Source organism: Octopus bimaculoides, chromosome 14, assembly GCF_046866305.1.
Source record: "Octopus bimaculoides isolate indiv1 chromosome 14, ASM4686630v1, whole genome shotgun sequence".
NCBI lineage: Eukaryota > Metazoa > Mollusca > Cephalopoda > Octopoda > Octopodidae > Octopus > Octopus bimaculoides.
In genome coordinates, this window is record NC_142941.1 from 29846134 (window position 1) to 29863351 (window position 17218).

The window sequence follows — 17218 nt, forward strand, 5'->3', positions numbered from 1 at the left end:
TGTCTGTTTCTTGCTCTGCGACTCCCTCTTCATCCAATTAACACTATGCACGCATGTTGAAATTCTCTCTCCAGCCACCACTACAGTCGAAGTCGCCACCATCGTCATATCACTTTAGTGACATGGCACGGACACACAGACATCTAAATGCGCTCCAAACATCATCATCATCATTATCAACATCATTATCATCATCATCGTCATCTCAACCATCATCAGCACAAAATTCACCCATTCAATAGTTATGTAATCAGTCTTCGAGAAAGCCATGAATATCATGACTAAACCGAAAATCAGGTTTTTACTATTATTTATGAAATAGTAGAAACGTTGGGTTAACGGATTAACAGCTTAAGTACTTTCGTTCTGAGTTCAAATTTCACTGGGGTTGATTTGTCCAGTATCGACACTGATAATAGGTAACGTACCGAGTTCGATTCAAGCGACTGTATATCTCATCCCTTTAAATCCGAACCAACGGGGTGGGATGGAGTGGGCTGGATGCCATCATTCAATGTGTTAGAAATAGAAACCAAATTTCCTTCAAACCATACGCGACCATTTCAAAAAAGGGAAGAACACATTGGAAATCGTAGTTCTTGATACATAGACACGCATACATACATACATGTGTGTGTGTATTATATATATGCACGCATATATTATGTGTGTGTATACACGCACAAAACAAAGGCAGTGTGGCGAAGCCTGGATCGGTGATGACCCGGGTTTAATCAACAAGTACATGATGTTGTGTCAATTCGTGAAAAAAAATTATTCAAGAGTTATTTGTGTTATTTCTGTTGTCTTCTATTATAATTTCATTCGCATCGAGAATGGGTGTGTACGAATATAAATCGAACCATGAAGGACGAAAGGTAAAACTGACCTTGGTGGGATTTAGGGCCGTAACTAAATACCTCTAAGGTCAGTCTTGTTGGAGAAAATCTATGAACAAATATGTTCCGTCTATGACTATCATGTCTTTTCAAACAGAGTATGTATATCTGGGACTACATTATCCAGGGTGTTCTTCCTGGATAATTTAACAGTAAGTAGGATGTAATTTAAAGGTGATTTTTGCTATCTCTAACTGGTCGAGACCACGTAGAGGCTCGTTAATTTATGGTTGGGTCTTAGAAGTGGCGATGGCAGAAATAGTAGAACGTCCGACTTAGAGCTTTATAAATATTTAACTGAGTTCGAATCCGTGCCAGTCGATGTGGGGGTTTCCATCCCGCCCGAGTCAATCGATTTAATCTTACAAAAAAAAAATGTAAATGAATAAAAAATAAAGGATATTTATTATCTCGAAGATTAGCCTCTGGTGAGATAGTTTCAATTTCCACAGAAAGTTATCTCGATTAATTTATTCGTTTATGTTCTTAAGGAAACAAACACATGAAGTTCACAGTATACAACTTCCCGCTAGCCACTAAATAACAGAAAAGAGAATTAATCAAGTCCCGCTCTATTATCTACACGCCCCTACAAATAAACCAAAAGGGGCTTTCTACGAGGTCACTCAACTTGCTTAAAATAGCAGCCAAATCTCCTCCATAATCGCACCATACCTTGTTTAAAAAGGACACTCTGAATACTGTATAAAGTATACCTTGAAAAAAATGAGGTTGGTTACGGTGGGAACCGTTTTTGTATAGGCTTGCCTGACCAAGAGCTAAACAACACCACAGGTCAATGAGAGGACATCTACAGTTGTTCGACTTGCTTATCGCAACCAAATCTGCCTTAGATCACACCTAGAGCCGATACATTGCACAATGAAATCCTAAATATTCTTAAACAGATGGGATGGTCACAGATGGAATGCTTTGAACATAGGTCTACTCGATCAGGGTTGACCTGGGGGTCACACAACTGCTCCTAAGTAACGTCACTCGTTTTGGAAATGTATGAACATCACAACACCTCCATATTTCCTTCGCTAATAAAATTGTCTTGTTATCTCAATAATTAATTACTGCAGAAAGACCACCCCCACCCCATACTAACTATTAACCACTATATTTCTACATCTTTGCCTGCTTCACGAAATGAATGAATATCACATCACCTACAAACTTACCCTACGAATCAAACCTTAACTTTGTTTTCTGAAAGCAATTTTGTTTTTCAATTAAAAAGTTACAATTTTTGTCATTTTTATTTTGCCGGCCATTTTTGAAGCAGAATTTAATTGATAAAAAAAAAAATCAATGCTTATCTTGGTACGTTGTCAGAATAACCACGTATTTATATTAAACGCAAACAGTATCATTGCCTTTTCTATTCTTTCCTGTTTGTGATAAAAACAAATGTGGAAATAATCATGTTTAATTCGCGACCCGGTATCATCAATTCTTGGCTGAGGCCATTTTATTTCATTCACATCAATAATGTACCTGGGAAAGGCATGAACAGTAAAACATCTCCGTCTTCCTCCTTTACATTTGAAATTGTGACAATGTGATTAATTTCCCCTTATTCTTGTATCCCAAATATGAGCGTGAGTGTATATGAACGTATGTATATAATTATAAAATTATGTAGAAATGTGTGTGGAAGGGACAAGAGGGGAATTGAGCTGTAAGGATTGTAGTAGTGTTTGCGGTTAATGTTATTAATCAACTTCTATATATAGCTTGGAAGAAATGTTGAATATTAATTCAAAAAAGAAGTACGAGGAGAAAAAAAAAGACAAGGTTTAAAAAACAAAAACAATAAATATTAACAATAATTTGAAGAAAACAAACTGTTTCTTCGAAGTGTCACAGCTCACACTTCCCTTTCCATCTCACCCTTCCTTATTCTACAACGCAACTCACTCGTGCCTGCATTCACTAGATGCACGGTAATTGGGCACCTGTCACATCATGCACACCCTCCATTCCGCCACCCCGAGTATATGCTGCGTTTTAATGTGTGTGGCTGTATATTTATATACATACATGTGTGTGTGTGTGTGTGCGTGTGTATACAGTCTGGCAACGAAGGGACGAGGTAGGATGAATGAAGTTAAACAAAAGAAGGAGCGGATACTGACAGAGAATGGTAAATAGGTAAATAACTCGGTAAGCAGGTAGTTTCGCAGATAAACAGACAAGCGGATAGCTAGCAAGCTAGCTAGAATACGGGCGAAGGTAGGTAGAGTTGTATAGACAAATAGCTGGATAGATAGTAGCTATCTTGCTAAATAGGAGGCATAGGTAAAACGAGAGAGAGAGAGAGAGTAATGAAAGATAAAATGTCAAAGAAACAAAAGAGTGGAGAAAGAGGACGAAGCCATAGTCTGACATTGAAATTGCTAGCTAGGTAGATAAAGAGAGAAAGTGGTGGAAAGAGAATTACACGAAATGAAAGATTCGGAGAACAGGATGAAGACAATGAAACTGAGAAATGTATAAATGAAAAAATGAATGCTGATATACATTAAAAATATAAAGGGAACTAGAGAAAATTAAAGAAATAAAGAGAGAGGCAAAGGGAGAGATACAAAGAACTTCTTTCAGACCTACATAACAGCTTTCCAATGCTGACACAAACGAACACAAACATGTACATCTCTCTCTCTCTATATATATATATATATATATATGTGCGTGTGTATACACGTGTGTGTATGTGTGGTAGATACAGACATATGTAAAATTGATATATACATATATAAATTCCACAATGGAATGTACACAATCGTCTTATACAATAGCAATAATTTTATCTCCTACCCTTAATAAAGGACCAGACCCCTCATTGTCCGCAATTACTACAAAATATGGGGATCAGTTCAACTTAGCTTACCATTACAATTGGTACCCCCACTTCTAGACCGGCTGCTATATAAACATATCTTAAAGACATTCTAATATATAAATGTATCTAAATAATCTTATAAATGTTTAAAAGACACATACATACATGCTATTTCTATACTTAATGTATACACTTACTGGATATAGAAACAGAGCTGGTTTAGGAAAATGAAGTTTTTTAAAGAAAATTGCATTGAAAAAAAAAACAAAACAATCCCGACCAGGACGACTTAATCTTTGCTAAGGAAAATGATGATAATCCTTAAAATCGAAAAAAGAATGTCATTGATGTGATCAGTGGTAATGATGATGACTATGATGGTGTTAAGAGAGGTTAAAGAAGGGGCAAATAAAGTGAGGGAGAGAGAGAAAGGAAGAAATGGCAATGAAAACGATGTTACCCTATCGTAAATGTAAGAGAAAAAGAGTGATAGAAGATGAATGAGTAAGAAACGGAGGGAAACAAGAAAGAAAAGAGAGAGAGAGAGAGAGAGAGAGATACGGGAAGAAGGACAAAAAAAGAGAAAAGGAAAGAGTATGAAATTATAAGTGGGAGAATGAGATTAAAAATGAAGATGAGAGAGAAATAAAGAAGGAGGATTAATCTAGAGCGGGGGGGGGGGAGAAAGGAAAAGAATGCAGATGAATTTGAATGGAGCAGAAGAGACGAAGGTGGGGAGTGATGAATGACAGTGAGGCAGACTAAAGAAAAAACAGTGGAAAGAGAAATGTGCATACTCTCTCTCCTTCCTTTCCCGAGCGTCCAATAACACTATCCGTATCACGTCCTCACTTTGTTGTTTTTTTGTTATTGTTATTTTGTGTTTTTTTGAACTTATATATATATATATATATATGCAGAGAGAGACAGAGAGAGAGTAAAGAGAAAAAGAGAGACAGAGGAAAGGCAAGAGTGAGGGTGGATAAAGAAAGGAGGGTGTGTAAAGATACAAATATATATGTAAAGAGAGAAAGAGAGAGGGGGCAGAGAGAGAGAGAGAGGTGAAAATCGAGTGAAAAAAGAGAGGACAGAACAGAGAGAGAGGAAGGGAGAGAGACAGAGAAAGTGAACAGAAAGAAAGATTAAGACAGAATGAGAGAGAGTGGGTTGCTTACCTTGCCATTTATTCATGAGCAAGTCCCAGGATCACAGCCAGGTTATTTTGTCATGTTCATGCCAAACCAAAGGATGCTTTTAAAAAGATGTGTTGCTGTGAAACTAGGGGGAGACAATGCTGTGTCCGGATATTTCATCCATTGGCTTCTAGAATTCATTAAAATTGCAAATTACGGCTTTTCATTTCATTTTCTCCGTCAAAAATCCTTAAAACAGTAACGAAAGAATTGTTTTTGTTTTGCTTTCTCGTGGTGAGCGGGTTGATTATATATATATAAAAGAAGCAAACTAGTTAACTAAATAGATTAGAAAACGAAACGAAATTAAAAGAATCAATGAATAAGTAAATGAATAAACGAACGAAAAATCCTGTTAGGCACATAAAGGGTGGCAGCAATGTTGTTTTATGGTGGTGGCAGCGGTAAAGGTAGCTAGCATCGACTGTAATGATAAAAGTGGTGGTGGCGGCGGTGGTGATGGTGGTGGTTGTTGTGGGTCGTCATTGTGGTAGTAGTGGGCTCGATGGCCATGGAAAACCGAGAGGCGGCGTCACCAATGCAGTAGGGTAGAATAAGGGTATCGGGTAGAGTGTAGTTGGAGTGTTGACTGGAAAGATATTGGAAGAAACGGGTATTATCCAGAGAGGGAGAGAGAGAGAGATAGAGAGATAAAGTCATCGAGAGGGGAGAGGAGAAAAGGAAAGAAAGAAAAACAGAAGGCGAAGTGTCTCATCTGTCACTGGATCCAGTCTAACGTAGTTATTCATCGCATGTGGCCGAGAATGTTGTTATATACACAATCATACATACATTTTCATATGTACACACTCATGCCTACTTGCCAGCCTTTGTATACAGCCAGTTACTAGCTAGCTAGGTCGCTGTATCTATCTATCTATCTATCTATCTATCTATCTATCTATATGAAGAAAGAGAGAAAGCGAATGAAAAAAAGAAACGGTAGATCCCTAAAGGGAAAGGACAATAGATAAAAACAAAGAGAAGAATGTATGATAACCCAGATTTTTTGCTTTTTGTAAATATTTCCTGTGAGTGAGTGAGTGAAAGAGAGAGAGAGAGATGTGTGTACCCGTAGCTTAGTATGACCCATACAATCTAGTATTGCTATTCCATTTGAGGGTCAACATAACCTTTCAGCTTCCTACGGGCAACATTAATATATTGTTAACATTAATATATTAACCTTAATATACACCACACACTAACTAATAACTACAAGGAGTCTTTAAGCACGTTTATATTTTAGTTCAGTTAGATATTGGTCTGGAATTTTTCATCTTCTGCTTCTGTTCCCAGAGCCAAACATGTAACATCAGTTTTTCCCAGGCTGTTTAAATATAATCCGTATAACTCGGTAGTTGTATAGCCTTAAGCCGACCACTAATTGGGTTATGTTGATGTGCTAGTTCATAGACTTACAAATCCTTAGATGAAGAGAACTTGACTGAACTTTTTCATGATGTTAGTGTTGACGTTTGGCCAAAACAAAAATTTGTAACATTTGTACAAAAATCAAGACCATTACATATCTTCTCTTCAGCCGCAATCGAGGCACCGTTCACCAAACCGCGCCAAGAATCGTTGTCCTTCATTAATTTTGTTAGATCCTCAGTTTCGTTGCGTGTCTCTGGGAATAGCATCAATGTAAGTTGAATGTATTTTTAGATGAATAGGTTATATTCCATCTAATATGATTCTACTCAGAAGGCTGTAATATCATTTGACAGGAGCACGGTATAAAGAAATACATGGAACAAGGTGGTAACTTCAAATGCCTTTAATGTGGCCACACGTATATATACAAGCTGGATGATAAATAGAAATGGTTTGATGCGTGGAAATCATGGTCTTCTCCTGTGCGTTGCTTCCTATCTGCTCGCTGGCGTATGGTGTGAGAGAGAGACTAGATCACGTCTTTACTGTCCGACGTCTTGGCGAGAAAGGAGGAAGAGATGAGTCTCTGGACCTTAATGTTGCGTAATACCCTTTATTGTTCAACTAATTAGGCAGCCGCCGTCAGGAAAGGTAACTGCGCCTACATATTCATGTCTTCTATTAGGATGCTGATGTCTTCAAAACAAAAGAGCTGATATTCATCACGACAGCAGTAGCCATCAAAGCTTACCTTGCTTTGAGGAACAATGATAGAAATGACTGGAATGTGTCCATAAATCTTCCTTTTAATTTTATACTCTAAATTAAATATATTTTGAGCCACCATGAAAGAAACTTAATTTATGTAGGCGCAGGAGTGGCTGTGTGGTAAGTAGCTTGCTTACCAACCACATGGTTCTGGGCTCATTCCCACTGCGTGACACTTTGGGAAAGTGTCTTCTACTATAGTCTCGGGCCGACCAAAGCCTTGTGAGTGGATTTGGTAGACGGAAAACTGAAAGAAGCCCGTCGTATATATGTATATATAGATGTGTGTGTGTATATGTTTGTGTGTCTGTGTTTGTCCCCCCAACATCGCTTGACAACCGATGGTGGTGTTATTACGTCCCCGTAACTTAGCGGTTCGGCAAAAGAGACCGATAGAATAAATACTAGGCTTCCAAAGAATAAGTCCTGGGGTCGATTTGTTCGACTAAAGGCGGTGCTCCAGTATGGCCACAGTCAAATGACAGAAACAAGTAAAAGAGTAAAGAGTATGTACCAGCAAAATGATCTCGAAGCTCTTTCCAGGTTTTGACTCAATAGCTGCAGCTCGTAAGTGCAGTTTCAGCTGAACATCTCTCAAGGTAAACAGGCTAACGTCACCACCATTGCCCCATATCTTAGATGTCTTCGTACAAACACCACTCTTTCCACAGTGTATCCCTTGATTGGCAGACTCATTAGTATGTAGGACAAAATGACTCAGTATTTAGTTATGACTCTTTTCGATCTGAGTTTAAATCCTTCTGGTGTTAACTTTGTCTTTCGTCCTCCCAGGGTCGATAAAATAAAGTATCAGTCAAATACTTGGAACGATTTAATATCGGTTTCAAATTTTGGCACAAGGCTAGCAATTTTAGGGGAGAGTATTTAACCGGTGTTCAACCAGTACTTATTTTATCGACACTGAAAGGATGAAAGGCAAAGTCGACTTCGGCAGAATTTGAACTTAGCCCGTCAATGAAATGCCGCTAAGCATTTTGCCAGGCATGCTAACCATTCTGCCAGCTCGCCTCCTTTAGGATTGATTTTATATTAGTTTCAAATTTTGGCACAATTTTGGAGGAGGGTGCTACTTCGATCCCCAGTGTTCAACTGGTTCTTAATTTACCGACCTCTGAAAGGATGAAAGGTAAAGTCGACCGCGACGGAATTTGAACCCAGAACCTAAAGAAAGACGAAATGCTACTAAGCATTTTGCCCGGCGTGCTAACGATTCTACCAGCTTGCCACCTTTAGGATTAATTTAATATTAACATAAAGTCCAAGGCGGCGAACTGGCAAAATCGTTAGCACGCTGGGCAAACGCTTTACATTCTGAATTCAAATTCCGTCGGGATCGACTTTGCCTTTCATCCTTTCGGAGTCGATAAAATCGACTTATCCCTATCCAAAATTGCTGGCTTTGTGCCAAAATTTGAAATTAATATTAATATAAAGTACCTAGTGGGTTAGAGTGGGTTAGAGTGGGTAAATTGATATGGTTGATGTTCTTGAAACTTGTCTTTGCTAGCAGTTTCATGCCATTATGGATATCTTATCTTTTTGTATCTTTAAGGCAGCGAACTGGCAGAATTGTTAGATCGTCGGTGGAAATGCCTTGCTGTATTTGATCCGGCTCTCTACGCTGTAAGTGCAAATTCTGCTGACGTTAACGTCTTTGTCTTTCATCCTTTCGGGGTCGATCAATAATTATCAGTCCGGGATGGTGGATTGACAGAATTTACAGAGTTTAGGTTAAGATTCGTTGCAATATCTATTCTTACTTATTGTGTTATGAGATGTATTCTGATTGTTATTACTTGAATTCTATCTGTTTAATGGGGTTGTTACAACATGGACAGTAGTGCCGTTACTAATAACTAACAGAGGCTGTGGTTTTAATCTTATAAAAACTACTATAGTAACGTGCCTCTCATTGCCTTATGACCCTTTAAAAAATGCTGTGAACTTATATGTTTCCCATTGCGGTAAGAACTATTTCAACACCATTTTAACACATGTCACATGAGTACCAAAAAAAAAACTCTTTTATGTTTTTTTTTTCCCACGTCAGTCAAACATCACAACTGCTGCACTCAAAATAACTACTGATTCTCTTTAATGATGATGGTAAATTAGCAATTCGAACTTTTGGAATACTTACAAAAATTCCAGTTTGTGTATGTTTGTGCGCGCGCGCGAGTGCATGTGGGCGTGTGTGTACATATATGTATGGGTGGGTGGACGTGGGTGTGTGTCTACATACTTACATACATACATACGTAGTTTTAACACTGCTTGTTACAAGCAAAGCAAACCATGAACATAGAAAACTCGTCGTTAACCATTGGAATAATTAACACGTTTTAGTGAATTAAAATAGCCATCTGTGTATCATACTTAATACATTTATCCTGTCGATTGGTCAGTTATTGCGGTATTTGTTCTGCAATAACATCTCTTGTAGATATGCTCTGTTAAAATCAATAAATATCAGAGGGAGATGAGAATCCCAGATGCACTTCGTTCCTTTTTGTACCTTTCCCATGAGGCACACTCGCAGCCAGTCACATGTTCGAACGAAAATTCGTCGCCTCTGATATAGGAAAAAAAAATCATTGAAGTTGTACGTTGTTGTCTACAGATTCCTGTTGAAGGATGTTGACAGAAATTCATTCTGTTGGGAGATCTTCAATCTGCAATGCAAATGCTGTCTCAGCTTCCACTGTATACTTATCTTTGTGTCAATCAAGAGAAAATAAGAGAAACCAAGGAAGTAGGAAGTATTGCTTGTGTGGAGATGTGTAGTATCTTTTATAAATAATAAAGTATTTTAGACTTAGATTTATGGCTTATAAATATATTTTTTATAGTAGTTGGACAGTATACTCAATACATTATGGTGTGATTTAACTTTCTTACAGTAGCATTTAATTGTTTTTGAGTAGATTTTATTGAAATAATCAATCGGATATACATTGTCCTTCCTATAAGATGTTTAGACGTATGAAAAATAACTTAATTCAAAATTTGGAAATCTAAAAACTTAAATTTAAAATTTAAAAAGGTTTACGTGGGTGGATATTCGAATGCTAGTATTTAGCATGAATTTTGTTAAATATAAACTGCTTGAGAATTTAAACGTTTGAAAAATTTGAATAATTTTCTAATCGGTACATTATGTCATATTCTCATGTGTTTTCATGATTATGTGATTATTTGTAGGAAAATTTAAAAGAGGTTGAAAGAGTGGAATTAAAGCAATGGCAAAGGAAAAATTAATACATAAGTGGAAAATAAAACAAAATATCTTATCTGTTGGGGCGAACGATACGTGTAAAGGGTTTTAAAGTTTTGCATATTTTTTTGAATTCATGTAAAGATTCTTTCTAAGCGTTTATTTATGAGTGGTTTCATGGCGATTGAAATTTTATGAAGTTCAGCTGTGCACAGATTACATAGTTTCCTAATAACATTACAAGACTTTGTACACAAAATAATTTTACATTTCAGTTTGAATTAGATATTCTTGTTTTTCATTTGTCATATAAATTATGAAAGGGTGGTAACTTTATTGCACTTTGTATTTCTAAAAGTATGTACTTTGAGACTGTATCGAGAATTGAAGAGGTTACTTCTGAGACTAATGTAAACATTTACAAAATTTTTGTATGTAACTTCACTTTGATAAATAATATGATTTTCGATGCACCTTGACTCCAATAGACAGTTGCTAGTAATCTTGCTCTGGTAGTTCTGGTTATTTAATTTTATTTTTTTTCGTTGAATTTGCATAAGTTGGAAGAGGAATGTATGTGTACAGAGTCAAGAGTGGCTCGAGTATGGTAAACTTACTGTGTTTATATTAAAGAGATTATTACACATTTGTAGTGGACTGAAAAGTTTAATCAAAGCTTTAAACAAAAACCTAATTATTAGTGGTGGTATACGAAATTAGACAAAAGTCTAAAACCTTATTGTCTCAAGTTTCCTGTATTTACTATAGTTACGAAGGTTCATAGGCTGTCAATGAAAGAATGATACTAGATCTGTGAAACCTTGCATGCACTAATTTCGACTCTTTTCTTTCCTGGTTAACTGACATCTGGGTGTTCAAAGAAGACTTCAAAAATAACTGTTTGTAACTTCTCTTGAAAATGGACAAAATTTGGCATCATCGTGTAATCAAGTATCTGCAGAAAAAGAGTTTAATCCCCAAGGACATTCATGCTAACATGCTACATTAGGGGAATGATGCTTCAGCTTTACCAACAGTTCAAAAGTGGGCAGCTGAGTTTAGGAGGGGAAGAGAGAGTCTTGAAGATGATCCAACGTCTGGAGGCCCTGCAACTTCCACCATCGAGGAAAACATTGATCGTGTTCACCACATGGTAATGGACGACATGCGATTGACTATAAATCAAATAGCTAATGCTATTAGCATATCCCATTGAGAAAGTTGTGAATATTCTGCATAATGAACTTGACATGACGAAAGCTCCTGCTCGGTGGGTGCCACGTCTTCTGACACTTGATCAAAAGCGCACCAGGCTGATCACCTCACGGGAAACTCTGGCATTGTTTGAGGCAGATCCGGTCGGTTTCCTTGAACGTTTTCTAACCCAAGATGAGTGTCGGCCTCATCACTTCGAGCCCAAGACAAAGAGACAATCCATGTAGTGGAAACACCCCTCTTCACCTACTCCAAAGAAGGTCAAAGTTTATTTTTATTTGCAGGGAAGGTGATGGCCTTAGTTTTGGGGGATGCAAAAGGCATTGTGCTTATTGACTACCTTTAAAAGTGCCACACCATCAATGAAGAGTATTATGCCAACTTGCTGAGGCAGTTACGAAAGGATATCAGGACCAAACGTCGAGGAAAACTGGCGAAAGGGGTCTTGTTTCATTAAAACAATACTTCAGAATTCAAATCCTTGGTTTCAATGGGTGCTGTGCAAGACTGTGGCTTTGAACTAGTTGATCATCCTCCCTATTTCCCTGATTTGGTCCCATCTGACTATCATCTGTTCCCCAGCATGAAAAAATACTTGGTTGATATCGCAATGATGATGATGTCATATCTACTATTGATAACTTTATTGATCAACAGAATGAAAGCTTTTTCACCAATGGGATTCAAGCACTACAATACCAATGGAAGAATTATGTGGACTGCAAGGAGACTATGTTGAAAACTAAACCTCATTTGGTCACATTCCATGAGAGTTCAGCCGACCCTCGAAGGTGTCTATTGGTTACCTCGGTCTTACCAATTTTTCTACTGTAACCAGGTTTTAAAGACAGCTTCATTGAATATGCTGTGGTGTCATTAAATATTTGCTCATAAACCGATAGATATGACAATCGGAGAAGTGTTTTGTTTTTCTTAGTTTTTCACAATATTGTTAATGATATTTTTGAGGTGGTTTGATAGACGATGAAATGTAAGTGCAAGAGCGATTGGCTTGCGGTTAGTGTTGTATTGAGAATCAGTTAGATTTAGTGTCATATTTAGGAAATCTGAAACTATGACGTTATGATTTCTACTTGCGGTTGCCATTTTTAGCACCAGCCACTTTACAGAGGAAATTTGGTTTACAGAAATTCGAGGAAGACTTTCATGCACGCACACATACGGACTCAGTGTCTGGTATTCCTTTCTTTCTTTCTTTCTTTCTTTCTTTCATTCTTTCTTTCAAAGCGAGTTTCAAAGCGTGATGCTACCCCATCTCTCTCTCTCTCTCTCTCTCTCTCTCTCTCTCTCTCTCTCTCTCTCTCTCTCTCTCTCTCTCTCACACACACACAGAGGCATACCTCACCCTACGTCGTTAATTGGTTCCAGGAGATACGACTTAAGTCGAATTAACTTGTCTCTAGGATAGGCTATGCAGAATTTATTTGTCTCTAGGCTAAACCGATAATAACCATTCCTAGTTTTGTACTTTATTTATGAATGCATTTCATTTTCAATAATACATGGTTAATAAAAACCTATTTTGCGCTTACAAACAAATAATTATTTCTTGTTGATAACAGTGTTCTTCATCTCTGGGGCTTCAGATTTGATATGTGCTAAATCTTGTCCTTATTATGTACATTCGTCAATGCAGTTGTCCGACTCATCCCCAAAGATTGTACAATTGCTACCATTTTTTCACCTTTTTCATGACATTTTATCATACCCAGTTTATCTTCCAGCTTTATAACATGACACTTAGCACTTTCACTATGAATTTTCTTAGGCGCCATGGGGACAAAAAATAAAGTAACAAATGAATGAGAATGAGAAAGCAGCCGATAAACAGTCATCAACAAATCTGAATTTAAATCAATCGTGGGAATCACGAGTGACAACGACGCCTAACGGTAGATATTGAAACTACAGTGCAATATGAGCTCCGAAAGACCGTTAAATGAGACAACAGCTGATTTCATGATTTCGTTCACTAAGCTACACTACTTTATGGTGTGTATCTTAACATTTACTGTACGTATTTTAATATGCTTTTCTTCTTATTCATTGTACAATAACATGATTTTATGTGCTTTTAACGGTTTTCTAGTGATTTTACGATTCCAATATTTGTGGTGGACAGACGCAAAGTCGATAAAAATTACTTAACTTGATTTTTATTTTTCCATATATTATTTTTGAAAACCGATGTATAATCGAGAACGACTTAAGCCGAGGTATGCCTTGCAAAGATAATCTGGAACTCGACTGAGGATAGAAAACTCTGAATGACCCGTCCTTGTTTTCTTTGTATCGTCTGTCTGGATGTTTTGCGTTCTTGTCCCATTTTTGTATTTTATATATATATATAAACATACAGAGGTGGGCACCGTTAATCGAAAAGTTAACTTTGTTAATCATTAATCTATCAACCAAATAGTTAACTTCGTTATTCGTTAATCCGTTAACTCTTTGAAAATGTAACCGAAGAAAGATAACTTTTATTGAAAAAAGCACAACTACAATTTAGTACCCCACCGATTTTGTTGCTTCATAACTTTCAGAAAAAATGTATACTTTTTAACGAAACTTTCACCGAATAATCGCTTATCTCCTGTAGATTGAGTGTAATGTAAAGGTTTTTTTTGAAAAAAATTTTCTGAGGTGTTGAAGAGAGGAGTTTCGGAAAATTCACAGGACCCGACATTTTCCTCTTCATAACTTCCTGGAAAATAGGCATTTTTAATGAAATTTTATACAAATACCTTTCAAATGGTGTAGATTAAGATTACAAAGAAATTTGTTGGCAACATTTTTGGAATTTTAATGATTTCAGAGGAAAATGTGTGATTTAAGGGAGATCTGGTTATTGTTTTTAGCACATCCCCAAACCTCTCTCTTCGTTTCTTTCTCACTCATGCATCTGTTGATATTTTTCAATATTTTTCTCCCCATAAATAAATTTTATGGAGTGATGATGTCAAAGTAACACACGTATAGTCCCAACCAAGCGAGGCCATGTTATGTGTGTGTGTAAGAGAAAAAACCCCTAAAAACATCTTTAGTGTTCATATTAATCTGTCAAATGTAATGTTTATTTGTTCATGTTATTTTGAGTTATTCAGGTTCAAGAGGGGTGTCCACAATATTTGCTTGTAATTTTGTACGTCTTTTACATACAGATTTGAAATTTTGTCAGTGGGTGTTTTATATACCACTGGTTTATAGTTATGTAATTTTAGCTGATCTTGCTGAGCAGATTTGACTTTTATGGCAGGTAAATTTAATCAATAGGTGTTAAATCAATAACATTATGGATAAACACTAAAATTGAAATTCTTAATGCATCTTACCTGTTTGATTTGTTACTAAAATTATTCCAGATGGCAACCGACAAAAATTTTGCCACTTTTCAAGATGAGGTACATTAACTTGAATTAATTAAAATACAGGTATAATCGGTACAAGATTTTATTCTTTTGGTAAATATTTCGTACCTCGGTGTGGAATAATTTTTTCTACTGATTTTTTTTAGGCGGGGGGGGGGGGGGCATTCGACGTATCTGACCTCCAAACCCGCCGCAAGCTACTTTTTCCGGAAAAGAATGGTAGGAGGGTGTGGTAGTGACCTCGAAGTTTCCCACCAAGAGAATTCTGTTTCGTGGGTCTTTTTTCCTTTTCCTTGTTATTTTGCAAGCTTGTTTCAGTCATTTGACTGCAACCATGCTGGAGCACCGTCTTGAAGGGTTTTAGTCGAATAAATCGAATCCATGACTTTTTTTTTAAAGCCTGGTACTTATTCTATCAGTTACTTTTTGCCGAACGGCTAAGCTACGGAGTCTCTTATTTGATTTATTATTGGGTTTATAGACTTCCGATTCACACCTTTAACAACTTCCTTAAATTCGCCAAATGATGATGTACAATCTATGATAATTATTCAATGGATATGATGCCTAAAGGATAAATGCAAGTTATCAAATTTATTTTATTAGCTTATTTTTTTAATTTTTAGCATTATGTTTTCTCTTTATCAATTATCCACTTTTACAAGAGCTTTTTCCGCCTTTCCATCTTGATATTATTGTTACAGGTTTTTTCATTCTATTAACTTTTCAGTTTTTTGTAATACACCTCACTCCCAATCGGAAATAATTGTTAATAACCCAATATTAAAGATTTAAGCTGACCATGGGAGTAAGTGGCCAATATCAAATTCCAATACCCTATCTGAATAGTATCTAACCTAGAAGACAACGTAAATGTTTTGAGTGTGACGTCTTCAGTTACATACACTAAGGCCACTAATGTTTTTCAAGCTATCGCATATCCTTTCCTGTCTTCATTCTTCCATACCATACAGCCCCTCCTCCATTCCATATCTTCCTTTCCTCTTTCTTTCTTTCTTTTTCAGTTCACTTCTTTCCCCCTTTTTCTTCATCTGTCTTCAACTCACCTTATACTTATTATCACTTTTCGCTCCCTTTTCCATGCTTATATCGTTCATTCATTGTTGTTCTGCTTTGTTTTTCATCAGAATACTCCGACTTTGATGAGGATAGCATTAGTTCTTTAAGGTCGTTCAATTTTTCTCAACCGATCAATGGACCGATTGAGTAAACCGACCAATGAACGAACCTATAATGATTATTGGAAACAGTTGTAAGTAGAATTTACTGCAATAAAGGAATATGTAATGACCATTATCTATGCCTTGTCTTACACACACACACACACACACACACACACACACACATGATGGCTGCAACTCGATTTCGAGTCATGCGATCGCTTGACTGTTTCTTTAAACATGAGCAGCACGGATGTGACTGTTCAAAGAGCATTGTTGCAATGATGTAACAATGATAGGCGCTTTTGTTGTAGGTGTTACAATATTATTTTAATAAACATTCATACAACGTTTCATTTCGTCTCCTGACGTATAAGTCATAGTCAACAACTTCCCTGTATGTGGGGCTTCTCTCATGACTTCAAAGGCCTACTTTACTTAGACAAACACAACCACTCTCGTAATATATTAAACTATGCTGTACACCAACATCCTCAGGCAAATTAACATGAAGACCTCTATTAAATCGTATCAAGAAGACCTCTATTAAATCGTATGCTCGATAAAATTTCGTTCGAATTTCCTTTTCCTATCATGTACTACTCTCTTCCACAATAAACGATCTAGAGCAAGATTTTCCCATCAATTTTCCAAGTTTCTGACCTTGTCCAGTATATCATTGATGCAGTCCTTATACATTATTTTTGGTTTGTGCGCTGGTCTTTTACTCTGGACTAACTCACCATGCAGACATTGCTTAGGAATCCGATTGTTTTCCATCCTGACAACATGATCATTCCATCGTAATTGGTGCTGAAGTATACTAGTCGAATGACTACGTTCGAGGACATCAGCGCCACTCAGATATATTTGCCATCGGATACGTAATTTTGCGGACAATCTACTTTAGCAAAAGATAAAATGCTAGTTTTTCAATTTTAGAAGAATACATGGCTGGAGTGTAGATACTCACTGGGGTAACAAATCTGTTGTTTGATAATGACGCCCTCATTGACATTTTTTTACCAAAAATCCTATACTGTCTTTCCTCTTGCATCCTTCTGTTTTCCCACTCCAATTAAACGTGTAACCGCCAGACTGTGGCCCTCT

General features: G+C 36.9%; 1 protein-coding gene across 2 annotated transcripts in view; it reads right to left on the reverse strand.

Moving 5' to 3' along the window:
• Nucleotides 1–6029, reverse strand: part of LOC106870951 (uncharacterized) — a 51094-nt gene extending 45065 nt beyond the window's left edge. For both annotated transcript variants that reach the window (XM_014917197.3, XM_089362614.1), the window contains exon 1: nucleotides 4926–6029. The gene's annotated coding sequence lies outside the window, so the exon portion shown is untranslated. The remainder of the gene's footprint in view (nucleotides 1–4925) is intronic.
• Between the last annotated feature and the right edge of the window lie 11189 nt (nucleotides 6030–17218).